The sequence below is a fragment of the Chelon labrosus genome, assembly GCF_963514085.1.
Source record: "Chelon labrosus genome assembly, chromosome: 19".
Lineage (NCBI taxonomy): Eukaryota > Metazoa > Chordata > Actinopteri > Mugiliformes > Mugilidae > Chelon > Chelon labrosus.
Genome location: NC_140352.1, coordinates 11,561,118 through 11,575,779, shown reverse-complemented (window position 1 = coordinate 11,575,779; position 14,662 = coordinate 11,561,118).

Genomic DNA, 14,662 nt, shown 5'->3' with positions numbered 1-14,662 from the left:
GGAGGGAGAGGTGCACGGAGACTTCCTTTGAGAGAATCTACACCCGTGTGATGATGTACAAGCTGAAATATCAGCAGAAGGTGGCAGTGGAGTCCCGTGAGGTGGCTTTGTTTGCTTCAGGGGCGGAGTTAAACCACATCCATCACTGCTGACAGAGGATAAAACACCTGGAACTGCTGACTTACTTAAATGTGATTCGAAAGACTCTAGGCTATGGGCGCTGTTGGAGCAGCTGGTGGAAGTTACGCTTGACTGACAGACTGCTCCTGGAAAGGTGATCAGACTAGGCTTACGTCTCTGAAATGAGTCCTTCCAGGAAGCTAATAAGTCAACATCATCTGACTCTTCGTCTTCAGAGTCACTGGACTGTGTCCTATCAAATATAGGACAATGTTTGACTCCAGCCAGCGAGTTGTCCACATTTTCAGCACTGAAGGGAAGCTCAGAGTCTGTGATCTCCTCTGCGTTTGCTTTGTTAAAAAGGTGTTTCATCTTACTCTTGGTCCTCTGGACGTCCCAGCATTGTATTTGTTTGCTCGCCGCCCCGTGCGTAGATCCATTTAATACTCTTTCCCTCACATGCTCAGACCTGTGCTTGTTGTGATACGGCGCAGGGTGTATATTACCTGGGAAAAGGAGACGCGTGGAAATAAGAAATTAAACGTACTGGCTTGCAATAAAGACATATATCAAATAACATTTAATATTATAAGACGATGTGTAGTGAGAAAACTGGCTGGTTGCATCTCGCTATAACCTGCAGCTCAAAACGTATCCTAGTAAACTTACGTCTGAATGCCAGGGGGGGCTTTTCTCTGTGGGGAATCTTTGAAGTCGTTGCCAGCTCGCTGCTCACGCTCTGGGTTTCGCTGGAGATAGCTTGAAGGCAGGACACTGAACCTTTGTTCCACAGACTCCCTGGTTTAGATGAAACGCTTTTCCCGGAGCTGCAGGGGGACGGCTGCAGGTGGCAAGCAAAGAGGTTTTGGAGTGTCAGACTGTCTTGGAAAGCTGTATTACTCGAGGGGGATACTGGATGTTGCTGTTACGAAAATGCTGTTTGTATAGTTCACAGCTGGTGTAACTGCTAATCGTACACACGCCGCTTTTAATGCTAAATCTCGTTACCTGTGAGGCCTTCTTTGCAGCTGGCTTTGGGTGCATTAGTGCGGAAGTCTGCATGCTAGGAATGACTTGTTTCGCCTCTGCACCTCTCCTCTTTCTGTCCCACCTGTGGTCCTGATTCTGACACAACACAAATTCAAAACAGGTAATGACACAGTGCACTGAAAAAATAGATTTTCTGCGTGAATTTCAGTGCCGTGTGCGACCTCCGCAGTACCCAGTGCTCCAAATCTAGACGTTTCCTTCGCGCCCCAGACATTTTTAGCTCCGTTCCAAGTTTTGCCTGAAACAACAACAACAAACAGCACATAATTACAGCATAACAGATGGCAAGCAGCTAGTGTGCAAGAATATTTGGAGATACAGCCAGGTGTGAAATGATCCCGGAGAAATACTAGAAAGGCTGTAACACCTATCCACTGTCAGGTGCATTGACTGCGTGACTCCTTCACTCTTTATTGGAAACTAATCACACATAATACATTTAACTTTAATTTTAGTCTGGTAAAATAATGTAAAAGTTGTGAGTACGCATGACAAAAATAAACTCACATGACCTCCATCTAACTGCGGCGTTCTGTTTGGTTTTAAAATTCACACGAAAAATACGTCAAGACAAGAAATCTGCATATATATATATATATATATATATACATATATATACATATACACACACACACACATATGTACATGTACTAAGAATATAACTGCAATGATTAACACAATGCATGTCTACACCTGGTGCATCCATACGTGGATCTATATGTGCAAGCATCTTTGTTATTGCACACAATAAATATGACCATGTGCCAATAAATATGCAAATACGCAGTCCTCGCCAAATTGTGCAATGGCCGTGGAAGGACGGTTAAAAAGACAGCCGTGTCTATAAACAGGAAATACAACCGTGTGCAATCTGTACACAATATAAAATCTGCATAAACATCATTTGTGTTTTTAGAGCACAGAATTCTTGTACCTTCGTGAATATTTATCAAATGGTTTGCACTAGTAAATTGGTAAAAATACATAAAATGACAGTTTTAGATTAAGACAATGCAAATGTGTTTTTTTTAAAAGTAAAGCAAACACAAAGCATTCACGTTTCAGATTAAAATTTACATTCTTGTATGAGGGAATAGAGCCATTTTTCCCCACTAAAATATACCAATTTCAGCTGAATCTTATCCACAAAGCAGCACTCCTTCGCAGGAACCACCCCCATCCACTGGCTCAACTACGTGCACCTTAAAATCAAGACACAGGAGGTGGAATCTTTCACACAGCACATCAGTGCAGCAGACAGCAACATCAAGTTCCCTTCTTTGACTGTCTGGTGCATGTGAAAGAAGACCGAAGCCTCGACATTGGAGTGTATAGGAAACCCACTCACACTGATCAGCGTTTATTATTTGATTCCCACCACCCCCTGGAACGCAAACTAGGGGTCATCAGAACCCTTCCGCACAGAAGCACAGACTGTACCTTACAAGATTGAATGGCAAGGAGAAGGAGGAAAAAACACATCAAACAAACACTCAAGACATGTGGATATGCCAGCTGGGCCTTTGTCAAAGGCTCAAAAATATATCCCAGAAAGGACAGAGAGGGGGAGAACAACAAGAGGAAGAACATTTCCATCCCCTCCGTGGCTGCTGTATCGGAGAAACTCGGAGAGACACCGCATTCCAGTTTATTTCAAACCCGGTAATACATTTGGACAAAAACTGGTCCAACCCAAAGACAAAACACCAAGGCGGAAACAGAGTAATGTGGTGTATGCTCTTCAAGCTCGTACATTGGGGAAACCAAACAACCCATCCGCAAACGCATGCACCGACACAGGAGAGCCACCTTTGTAGATAACAACATCCAAATCTTAGGCAGAGAAGACAGATGGTTTGTAAGAGGAGTAAAGGAAGATGTGGAATGAGATATAATCTGCCGTCAATTTACAATACAGTCCCCAGGAAGCCCATTCACACCTTGAGACTGGAGCCTCTCTGACTGACAGGGACAAACAACCCCCGGGCCAACGACAGGTAAGTATCTAGCCGTTGATGGACTTAAGTTGCACCAGTTTCTAACAGAAACAAGTCAAGCAAGTTTCGAGTTTCCTATTTAAACCTCAAACTTCCCACCAGTCCCTTAGAACTGGAGAAGCTACTTGGATGAGTGGTAAAACGTCTTCTCAAAACTCTGCAAGTCCAGTTGTCTTTTTTTAAATGCTTTCTGGATATACCACGAGCTGGATGACTGAGAACCTTCACAGGCATCTTTTGTTTTAAGCAGAATACAAATATTTTAATAGTTTTTTTTTTAAAAAAGTCTTAGTGGAAAATATTAAACATGAGTAAAATCTTAGATACTGTTTCAGATAAATTAATCTTTAGATATTTACATTAAAAGGACAAATTTAAGAGACTGTTTTTTGTTTTGTTTTTTTAAATCATGCAATTAGAAAATATATGATCGATTCTAATTTCCTTTACGAGCGACCAGATGGAGAAAACACGTATTACATTAATACTGCATTAAACACCAGTGCAACACCGCGTTTGAACTTACTCTTCAGCTGGATCGACGTTTAAGATGAACGCAGTCACGGGATGCTGTAAATCTGACCCCTGCAAAGATCCTCAGCACTGCTGTTGTTCAAATGACCCGTTTCCATGGGGACCAGAGTTCTGTGCGTTAATTAAATGACGCTCGTTAATGGAGACGTTGCACTTCCGGTTTTCTCACAGCTGGTTTTACGTCAGTTTATTTATTTATTTCTTTTTTTTACTGAGGTAAAAATAATTTAGACTATTCCTTGGACAATAGATTTTAGTGTTGCAGTTCTAGAAATAAGGTCCCGAGGGGATTTCCTGTTATATGGCTGACTTACCAAATGAGCAAATCAACTCTTCAGGGATCTGCCATGTCTCTCCTTGGCAACTGTTGCTATGCTCACTGTTGCTACTGCAGATTTGGAGCTCCCTTTTATTTTCCGTTACCATAAAAATATATAACTTTCAGATATGCATATGCTATATTTAACACGTTGGATGTGAATCAGTCGTGACGTGGTGTGAATTCATATTTGAATGAATTCCTGAGGATCCCTGCTCCCTCCTGACACATTCGACCACATGCATCTGATCAAAGCTGTGATCTTTAAGTCTCACGCTGGCACCACATGTGATGAAGCTTGAGGAGCGAGAGCCGCCTGCAGCAGATTAGGAGAAGATCCAGGGCCGGGCTTCACCTAGTCTCTTACCTCTCCGGCTCCCCCCCACGACTCTGCTGATCTCTCTGCAGAGTCGTGGGGGAGTGTTAGCCCCCCCATTAATCTCACCTCCTCCTGCAGTCTGTTAAAGGGAACGCGGGCTGCACGCTCACTGTTACTGCTTCCATCCTTTACACCCAGACAGAGGGAGATTCAGCGGGGAAGACTGAGAAATCTCTGGCGGGATTTGATTCAGTGCCAGTGGAAGCATATGCGTTTCCAGAGGTGAGGGGAGGCTCAAACGCCCGGCTATCTGTGACCACCTCATCCATCACGCTCACTGACACACACACACACACACTCTGTCACAAAAAAAAAACAAAAAAACCCTGCACCAAAGCCTGTTTCCCGAGGCCTCCCTCAGGTATTTCTCATTAGCATTTGCCGAGCGGGGACCTTTAAAGTACAAATATTTGGCAAGTCTGTTGAGTCTGAAGGATAAACTTTGTTACAGGGCTTACAAGCTCAGACATGTGACGCTGTCATACCTTAATTTGTGTCAAGTGTGGTCGAAACGTGGTTGTGTTGCATGGTTATGACACAGAACATGCCTCTTTAAATATAATTAAGCACTCTTATCAGGGAAATAATACAAAAGGGTGGCTTAGGAATGGTAAGCAAGCATTAAGGTTAAAATATGCAAGATATTTAAGATGCGAAAGGTCCCAAATCATATTACCTGGAGGGAAGGGTTCTTGTATCTGTGAATTGATCTGTGCAAAAAAGAGGAAAATTAGATTACATGACCAGAAGCTGCTCTAATGTTAAACCACAAATCTAATAATTTCCCAAAACATTTAATTTTTTTTTACACTTTCCCTTTAATTTTGTCCATTTTGTCCATGCTTTAGTTATTTTTATGATCCACTAAAGGAGTGATTTAACGCCATTTAACATTACGCCACCATCAAGCAGCGTGTCTGCTTCATTTCAGCCCATGCCTCATCCCTAATTGTAATTCCGGCTGATGGGCCTGTAATTTTATTGACTGATTGAGGAAGAGGCCAGGGTAATGTCTCTCCATCTATCATTTCAAACGTCAAATGGCGCGGCGCGCAGGGGCAGAGGAATCGAAGTTTGATTGGCATCGACCTTGTTTCTCTTGAATAATTATGAATGATTTAGGTATTAGTGCCTCCTTTCGTCATGAATAATTCATTGAGACCTTACTCCCACCCACCCCTAACTGCGTGTTTGCGCTCTCCGTCTGGTATTCAGCTCACAGCTCAGACAATAAACAGAGCAAAAGCGGAAATATTATCACAAACAGGTCCATTTTGGAGTATTTTCGAAGGGGGGGGGGATGTTTTAATTTTGCTGTGCGTAAAACGTTGCCAACTGTGGAGGTTTTTTATTTTGAAAGAAAACGCCGGAAGTGGTGTGTGTGTGGTGGAATTGATGACTTGACCAAGCGGTGAGCAGGACAGCAACCCATGTTGCAGCGCTGCGTGGCACTGGGCACCGACTGGCTCTGACTGCGCAGCGCGCACACACACACACACCCTCTCTCTCTCTCTCTCTCACACACACACACACACATGTGACTTTACTTGTGAATGGCACCGACACTTGGCACCTCCTGCGGGCGAGAAGTAGCCGTCAGTCCGGGCGCTGCTACCTGCTGCGGACCGAGCCTGCGCCTGCTCTCACGGGTGTCGCAGCCGTGACCGTCTTCTGCGTTTTGAAGTGAGTGGAGCCGCCTTTATCGGTGCAGCAGTTATTTTCAGGAGGTCGCGCTGTTTCGGACTGATTGGAGAAACGTGCGATTTGGACCGAGGAGCCGCACGGAGCGCTGCAGCAGACGCCGGATCAACAGCAGCAGCAGCAGCAACAGCAACAGCAGCAGTGGAAGGCACGAATGTGATGGTCAGAAAAACAAAGGTTCAAGTCTAGAAAAGGTAATGTCTCGTTTTGTGCATTGGCTTCTGCTCTTTCTCTTGCGTTTCAAAGTTGAAATGATTTTACCTTTATGTACAAATCAAGGGGTGTCAGGCTCATGCAGCACCTTATCTGTTACCTATAAAGCTTCTATGTTGGCGCTGCTCATAGGCAAAGCTCAGCCAGCCAGCTAAGCCAATAAACACCCCCAGTAGTGTTTAATGAGATAGACTTAGCTGCTCCTTTGTACACAATGGCAAGCATTTTTTATTTTATTTATTTATTTTCATCTTAAGACTGCAGCGTGTGTGGAGCGTTTATTCTACATGGGATGTTTTCCCTCTAACATTAAAATGTTAAAGGAATTTGTGATGACACAAAGACCTTGCAGTATCTAATTGATTTAAAGGTTAGACTGATTATACACTTAGGGTGTAAGGGTGGGGGGGCTGCCCACCCAGACAACAAGCTGTCCATAAAGTGAAGAGGTTTATATGGAAGAAGCTGTTCTTACTTGTTCAGTGGCTCCAGGCCAGCACCTACCTCACTCTGCACAGCCTATTATCTGACATCTGGTCCTTCTCGACAGGGACTTATGTGGTAATAGTATGTTTCTGCAAAGGCTGTTAATCTGTGTAATGTCTGTTGTTTGGTGGTGGGGGGGGAAAACACTTATTTCCCTATGATCACCGTTCGGCACTTTATATGGAGGGGGAGAAGTAAGCCTGCTTTGGAAGGAGAGCGCTACGAGATGTGGCAGCTCCCTTACACGTTTTGTTTTTTAACGGTTACGATTTAACACGGTGAAGATTTGTAAAATGGAAAAACCATCACTGAGGAAAATGTCATTTTAAAGGCATGTAGTTTACACACAGGCTCTTACAACTGCAAGCTATGCCTTTATTGGAGCCAGAGAACTGCTGTGATAAAGCATTTATCAGAAAAGTAGGTCTGCAGACAAGTAAGGTTTGGGCGCCAGCGCTCATGGTTTTTGTATGAGGCTGGAGATGACTGCTGTCTCGCTGTACTTTTTTTTTTTTTTATTCAAGTTCTTGGTTGTCAGCTCGGCTCGGCGTAGATAAAAGACAGCCATCCTCAAAGCATTCTCTCATCACTTCAGTGACATGCGCTAGTTTTGCTTCTCTCCTGCTACCTTCAGCCCCGACGCACATCTGTGAGTTCACAGCGTCGAGGTTTTCCTTTATGAGATCATGATGTTTTTCTTTTTCGGCCGACCAGCCCTAAACTTTTTGTCTTTCAGTGCTTATCTCTCTCCCCGCTCAGAGGGGGGGGGGGCAGGGGGGGTAGTAGCGACAAGGCCCTGTTTTCCACAGCCTGAGCCAACACAGTCCCCTCCGTTAACGCTCACTGACAGGCCAAAGGTTAACGCAAAAAGATTCTGCGGCAGCAAAGGAGTCAAGGATTTCTCAGAAACTTACATTGACATGAAACAGCCTTCAGCCTTTGACGGCGCTTAAGAAACGTACTGTATAAATAAAACATACCATACATCTTTAAATCAAAACTGACACTAAGAGGATCCACTCTGAACTCACAATGTCAGTGTAGTGCAGGTCAAATGTAATTTATTGTTGACACACTTGCTTCGTTTATATGGACACTAGTACTCCACTAATAATCAGAATAAAAAGGCCTCACATAACCACCTCATTTGAAACAGACCTACCTGATCAGTAGGAGGCTTACAATCAGATTGAAAGGGGAGTGTAAATCTTTTTATAGTCTGTTCAACAGAAAAGTAATTTCTCCTAAAACCATGTAAACACGTAATCTAATCACTTCTCTCTGGTTGTAATAAATCCATTCTCTATGTGCTTATTTGTCCCATGTGGGATCAACATCGAGAGATGTGACCTGTTTCCAGGCGGGACAGGAACATGGAAGAAGCAGAACAATGAGTTTTTCAAAAAAAGATGAACAAAGCCAGACTCAAAGTGGGCAGTGCTGTGGAAAACATTCGTCCATCAGTGTGTCTTGGTCATCTTCTTCTAATGAATGAGATCAATGTTGTCTAGAGAGTTAACACACACACAAGTGTGGGCTATCTTTGTGAGGACATTCAGTGACGTAATGCGTTCCCTAGCCCCTAACCATCTCAACTAAGTGCCTAACCATAACCTAATTGTAACTTTTATCCTAAAACCGTGTCTAAAAGTGAGGACTGGCCAAAATGACCGCAATTTGTACAAATGTCCTCACTCCGATTGTGTAGAACTGGTCCTCAAAAAGATAGATGTACAAGAACACACACACGCACTCACACAGTCCACAACCCTTATTAGAAATGTTTTTCTCGCTGGGTAGAAAGATACAAATATTTCTAAAACAACGATCGCGGTGACACTTGCATTTATATTCCCGACCTCAGTCATTGTAATTTAAAACAATGGAGTGGATGGATGTTTAAACAAAACATGACATTTTAACGTGGTAGATCGCTGTGTGTTCCCCGTTTACGGCTGAAACATAATCACGATGGTTCTCAAGTGTTATTATTGTAACTATGATGACAAACGTCCTTTAACCATAAGAAAGTATAAAGCCATTTGAAACAATTGCATAATGTTTTTTCCATACAACCAAACCTTAACCACAGCATTGCCACACAACGAGATAGATTTCATCAGTGATTTGTCAGATCAGAAAATTGCATCTGTGTATCTTCCTGGAGGACATGGAAAAAAGGCATATTTTGTGATTTCATTTGGCAGACAGAGAAGATACAGGATTACCATTTCCCCACAACTGAAAACAGTCCACATAGGTCTGGATGTAAGGGAGACATAACGGGTGAAAATCTTGACCAGAACACCTCTCGTTTTAGTACGGCTATCGATCTTTTCACTTAATCCCAGAGCTGAAATGTTCAAGCACATTCTTATTCTGTGGGTCACTGAGAGTCGGCCTCGGAAACGCAGAAGATCACTGATTAAATCAGGAGCAGATGAGGCCGGCTGAGGCAAAGTGGGTTCATGAAAAAGGCTGAGCAGCTATAAGATAAAATGTGTAGGACGTGTAAAATATTGCAGATTAACATTGCATAACACAGCGCAGGTTTACGATTCGTCATAAATCTGCCATACTTTGTATTCTTGAAAGTAGCCGGAGTTAATTAAGAGACTTCCAACCTCTCAAGAATGTTTGACTGCTCTTTCAGATTTGAAAAGGTCTTGTGTTTAATGAGGTAAAACGGCTCTTTCGGTGTGCATCCACAAACCAAACCAGACAGTGCTGCTCTCTGAATCTTATCAGCTCTGAAAATGTGAGATTGTTTCCTGCATGGGGAATAAAGGTGTCGTCCTCCCGGGATGTTTTGATTCATTTCCCCTCGAGTGTCGAGGCGAATGGCACTCTTTATTCTGTTTTAATCAGGAAAGGCAGTCCAGGAAACCAGGAAAGGGAAAAATAAAATGCTGGCCTCTTTAGATTTGTGTATATTTTGGTATGAATCATCAGTTTATGGAAAAATGCAGTGTGAAGGGAATTAAAATTGATGTTTTGGTCATAATTTATTGGACAGTAAGTCAATTTATGTCCCCTAGAGTGGGCAAGGCAGTCATATTAGAAATGCATGGCAAAGCAGACTTACACGGCCTTGTTCGTAGTGTAAATGTGTTGATGTGCTCTGTAGGTATCTGTCTGTAAATCCTGGAAATGGGAACCTTTTTCTTAAGGTTTCGTTGATTTGTCCCTGATCCAGACTGAAGGATTAAGGATAGAGGGTGTCGTATAAGCCCCACGAGGCAAATTTGTGCTATTGAGCTATATAAATAACCTGGCAGTATACCAGCAACGACCAGTAGTGGCTCTAGTATGTTAAGAAGTCAGTGGATAAAGATGTTCCAGATTGTCTGTGAAATACTCTGAAATTGCCTCATTTGGAAGAAACGACGGTGCGCCGTACTCCTTTAATGAGAGACGGATTCCCTTCAGGCATGTCCCTCGTTTCGGCGTGGCCCTTTGATTACGCAATAATGATGCGGAAAAGGCGTCTTCTTATCGCTCCGTTCTGTCTTGTTAGTGACCGGACTCGGAGGTGAGCCGGGCTGTTTCATCTTTCTGCTTTTCTGTCATAAAAAATATCGCTGTGGTTAGCTGCTGCCAGCCGTCTGCCGGGGAGTTCTGACGAGTGCAGTTCGACTCACCTGCTTGTTCCACGTTGGCTTTGAATAGATGAAGGTTGTGAAGTATTAGGAAGCCGCCCTCTGCAGTTCAGGCTCAGACGGGCTGTTCTGGGTCTGTTGATTATCACACAAAAAAAAACCTTCATACAAATGAATGTGACGAGCGATTTCAGCCGAGCCACAGTGTTTTGGAGAAGGTATTTCGTATGAAGAATGTCTAGGATTACAAAACAGAAGACTGTTTTGTATTTCCTGTACATGCTGTTGCCTGCTTCTCTTCAAAGGAGCTGGATATACGTCTTAAGAAGAATCCAGCAGCTCAACCAAAAATACATCACCGGATCAAAGTGCTTTCGTCTGCTGCAACAGAGGCTGCTATGATATGTGGGCCTAGTTATGGTTTCATAACAATAAATGGGAGCATTGCATCAATATATTATAACTTGAGACTTGTGTTTTTTTACTTAATATTTAATTTTCTGCTTTTCACAGTATTGTATTTTGTCTCTCTCCAGGAGAAGCTTGTATTGAGTTGTCATGGGTCTTTTGCTTACATATTCCTGCACTATTGTGGTGACTGTTTAATGTCCCAGAAGAGAAGGTGTGTAACAAATTTGGATGAAATAGTGAGGAGCTGTTTGTAGAGAGACTGATATTCATATACTTCTCTACACATTTGATGTTAATGTTCTCATTTCCCTCACCTTAAAGAGCACATTAGTAGCAAGCCTAGTTGTTTCCATTGACTGTATATAAAGATGGATCAACCCTTTCTGATGTCACCCATAGCTTTCCTGAAGAGCAGTTTTGGAGCTCAGCGTTGGGGACATACTACACAACAGTCTTTACAGATTTTGAAAAGACTAGGAGTACACACTAACAGACTGGCTTCAGCGGATTTTTGTATGATGACTGAAAGACTGGGGATCACAGACTAAATGATTTGTCAAACCAACTAAAACCATCTAAATGCGTTAAACTCTTGCAACAGTTGTGGTATGCACCGCACTCTCCGGCTCTCGCTGTTCGCCATCGTTGTTTTGATATTCCCGTCGTCTTCTGATCCCATTTCCTGTGTCCCACCCTCTCCTTTTTATTGCCTGCTGGGAACACCTGTTTGCAGTTGGATCTGTAATAAGTTCACACTGCCCAGATTTGGCTCAAAAGATTCAAAGATGTTTGATTGACTGACTGAGGTCGGGTCTGTTCCCCTCACACACTTGCTCATTCTTGTGCCAACTGTCCCCAACTAGTGCAGACTGGTGCAGACTTTGCCCAACTGGGAATCGTGGGTAAAATCTGACAAAAATAATCTTGTAGTGTGTCTTTAGCTTAAGTCTAACATGAGATGTATATTTATTTTTGCTGTAAAGTTGGACATTTTAATGTGGAGGTCTATGGTGATTGACTTGTTTTTGGAGACTTGAGTGGCCATTTGAGAAACTTCTGGTTTAGGCACTTCACATTGGCTTCATTTTTCAGACCCTGGCTATTTCAGGCAAAGCAATCTTGATGAAGGACTGTCTTACCCTTAGTCATAACGAACACCAGCTCATGTGTTATTTAACTGGACAAAATGAGAAGTGAAAGGGCAAAATGAGTAGCCATGAGTGGCATATTTGTACGATTAATGTAGTTAATTTTACAAGGAGTCTAACAGTTGTAAGCATAAATAAATACACAAACAACTCTATGTCACAGTCTGCTTTGCTCCGTGCAAAGCATGTAGTTGTACCCAAGCAATACAAAGACTCTGAAAACAGTAGTAGTAGTGAAGTACATTTAAAGGCTGAAAGATGCTGACTTGTAACAACATGTTCGAAAGGTTGTATTAGTGTGAACATGGCCTAAGACCAGCAGCCTGCGCTACTCGTTGAGCCTGAGATGTGTGCAAAGTCATTTCTGCCACATTCCCCATAGTTTGCGCAGATACATATATATCATATTGGCAGTTACTGCTGTGTCTGGAGTCTTTGAGCGTATTGCTGCATTGCAGCTTTAATGAAATCAAGTTAATCACTCGTCTCTCTGGACTAAGCAAAAGCACCATGTGCGTTTTTTTTTTTTTTATGTCAGTGCCTCTTAAATTACATGGTATTACTAGAGTCTTCCAAGATGGCCGGGCCTCTTTTAGATAACAAAGATTGGCTGTGCGGCTGTATCCAATCAGTCTGCCACTCAGACTTCCTCCTGGGAACCAAAGATCCCTTTTAGCCTATTAGGCGGCTGCTTAAGGTGGCCCCATCTGCTGATGGCTGATGAATGGCATCGTATTCATCAGGATGGAAAGCTGTGTGAACAACAGCTACAGTATAATACCAACAACTTTGACTTTGTAGTGTTGTTGAGAGCGACCTGTGACCTTTGCCCCCTCACCCCAATTGGTGAAAGTGATTTTTGTTTTTGCGCCCACCAGACATTTTCTTCAGTCCGTGTTTTTTTCCCATCATCATCTAAGTGTCACCTCTCTTGTTCTCGTCACTCACAGCATCTGGTGTCACTATTAGCAGATTGATGACGGACTCTGCCATCCGTCGTGAACGCTGCGTGCCATAATACGTTCAGCACAAAACAAATAGGGTTTGCCGCCACGTCACCTACTTAATGTTTGCACATTGGCTCTGTGGCTGCCAAAGCTTTGTGATGTGATCTGTGGGCAGTCAATGAAACACTAGAGCTCTGTCATATCTAAATAGCTCCACTGTTCCTCTTTGTGTGGCGCTCATTTAGCTGTGGGAGATGGGCCCCAGCTCTGTGATGTAAAGTGACATTAATGGGTTAACTTTGTTATAATTTGCCAGGCATTTTTGTGTCTGTGGTACATAGTGGGCTCGTTGTTGTTAGTACGGCCGCTTTCACTGGCTTTGTTGGCTAAAACAGGGTGTGTGACGATGAGCGTAGGAGTGAAGAGAAGAGGATTTCATGAAAAGTAGTATTGTTTGGAGTCTGGGACGGCATTGTTTTCAATCTTCCCCTTTGTATTAAGGGACTACAATGAGTATATAACGGTATATCATGAACTTTTTAAGATGCAAGCTTTAAGGAAAAAAACTTTGAGATTCAAACACAACCTTCATATCATGGTTCAGACACATATTTAGTGTTCTTCAGGGACTTTAGTGGCTCGTGTTGACAACTGCAGGCTTTGATATGACATTTAGTTACTCCCAACAGTGAGCTCACACTCACATCAACTGATTTACCATCATTGTTTTAGTTATTCCTATCAGCTGATGACATTAGTTTCTTATCATTAGTTTGTGATATCAAATCTTTCTCATTTAGTGCTATCATAGCCAAACAGTCTCCAGGTTTTCAATCCAGCTCTTTCTAAAAACTAGTAAGTACTTTTTTTCCCCCAATATTGCTCATCCAGAAGTAGAGTTTTGAACTTAATTACAGAAAAATAATCCAATTTTGAAAATGAAAACTGTTTCAGGTAATTTATTAAATGTTAATACCAAATTTTGTACAATATCGAAGGTTACATTTAATTTTTTTCTGTTATTTCACTGACATTTTATCTTTCTTTATACTTTTATATACCGTATATATTTTGAAACCTTGTGATAATCAATAAAAAAACATTCAACATTTGTGGTGGAAAAAGCCATTACAGCTGTTTGCTACATTTCCAGTCAGATATTCCTTAACTGTTTACTGATCTTAAAGGGGAACTACGGTTTTTTAGAACCTGGACCTTATTTCTGGCATAAAATACGATTGTTTACTCACCCATATAACTTTTGTGTCATTTGTAGTCGTTCGGGAGATATTTAGATCTGCGTATATCCATATAGTGGGAGTGACTGGGGCACCGAAATGCAGCCTCCAAATAACGCATCATCTGCCGCGAAACTCGTTCATTTCACCAATATTGTGTTATCGTACGCTAGTGCTGTTCTCTGTTGAGTCCGGAGTTACCTGTTATCATCATCCGGGGTCTGTAGGTCAATCTACAGACCCCGGATGATGATGTCTTCTGACCTGGATGATGCCACCTCTGAGTGCCGTGTGCACCAGCGACGGTCAGCTTGTTTACCTGTCATTTGCTGCTGCTAGTTTTTTGCAACATGGCTGAATATTTTTCCGATTCTGAGGTTGTGGACGAACCCTAGCATATGATAACAAAATATTTGTGAAATGAACGGGTTTTGTGGCACATAATGCGTTATTTAGAGGCTGCGTTTCGGTGCCCCAGTCACTCCCACTATATGGACATACCCAGATCTAAATATCTCCA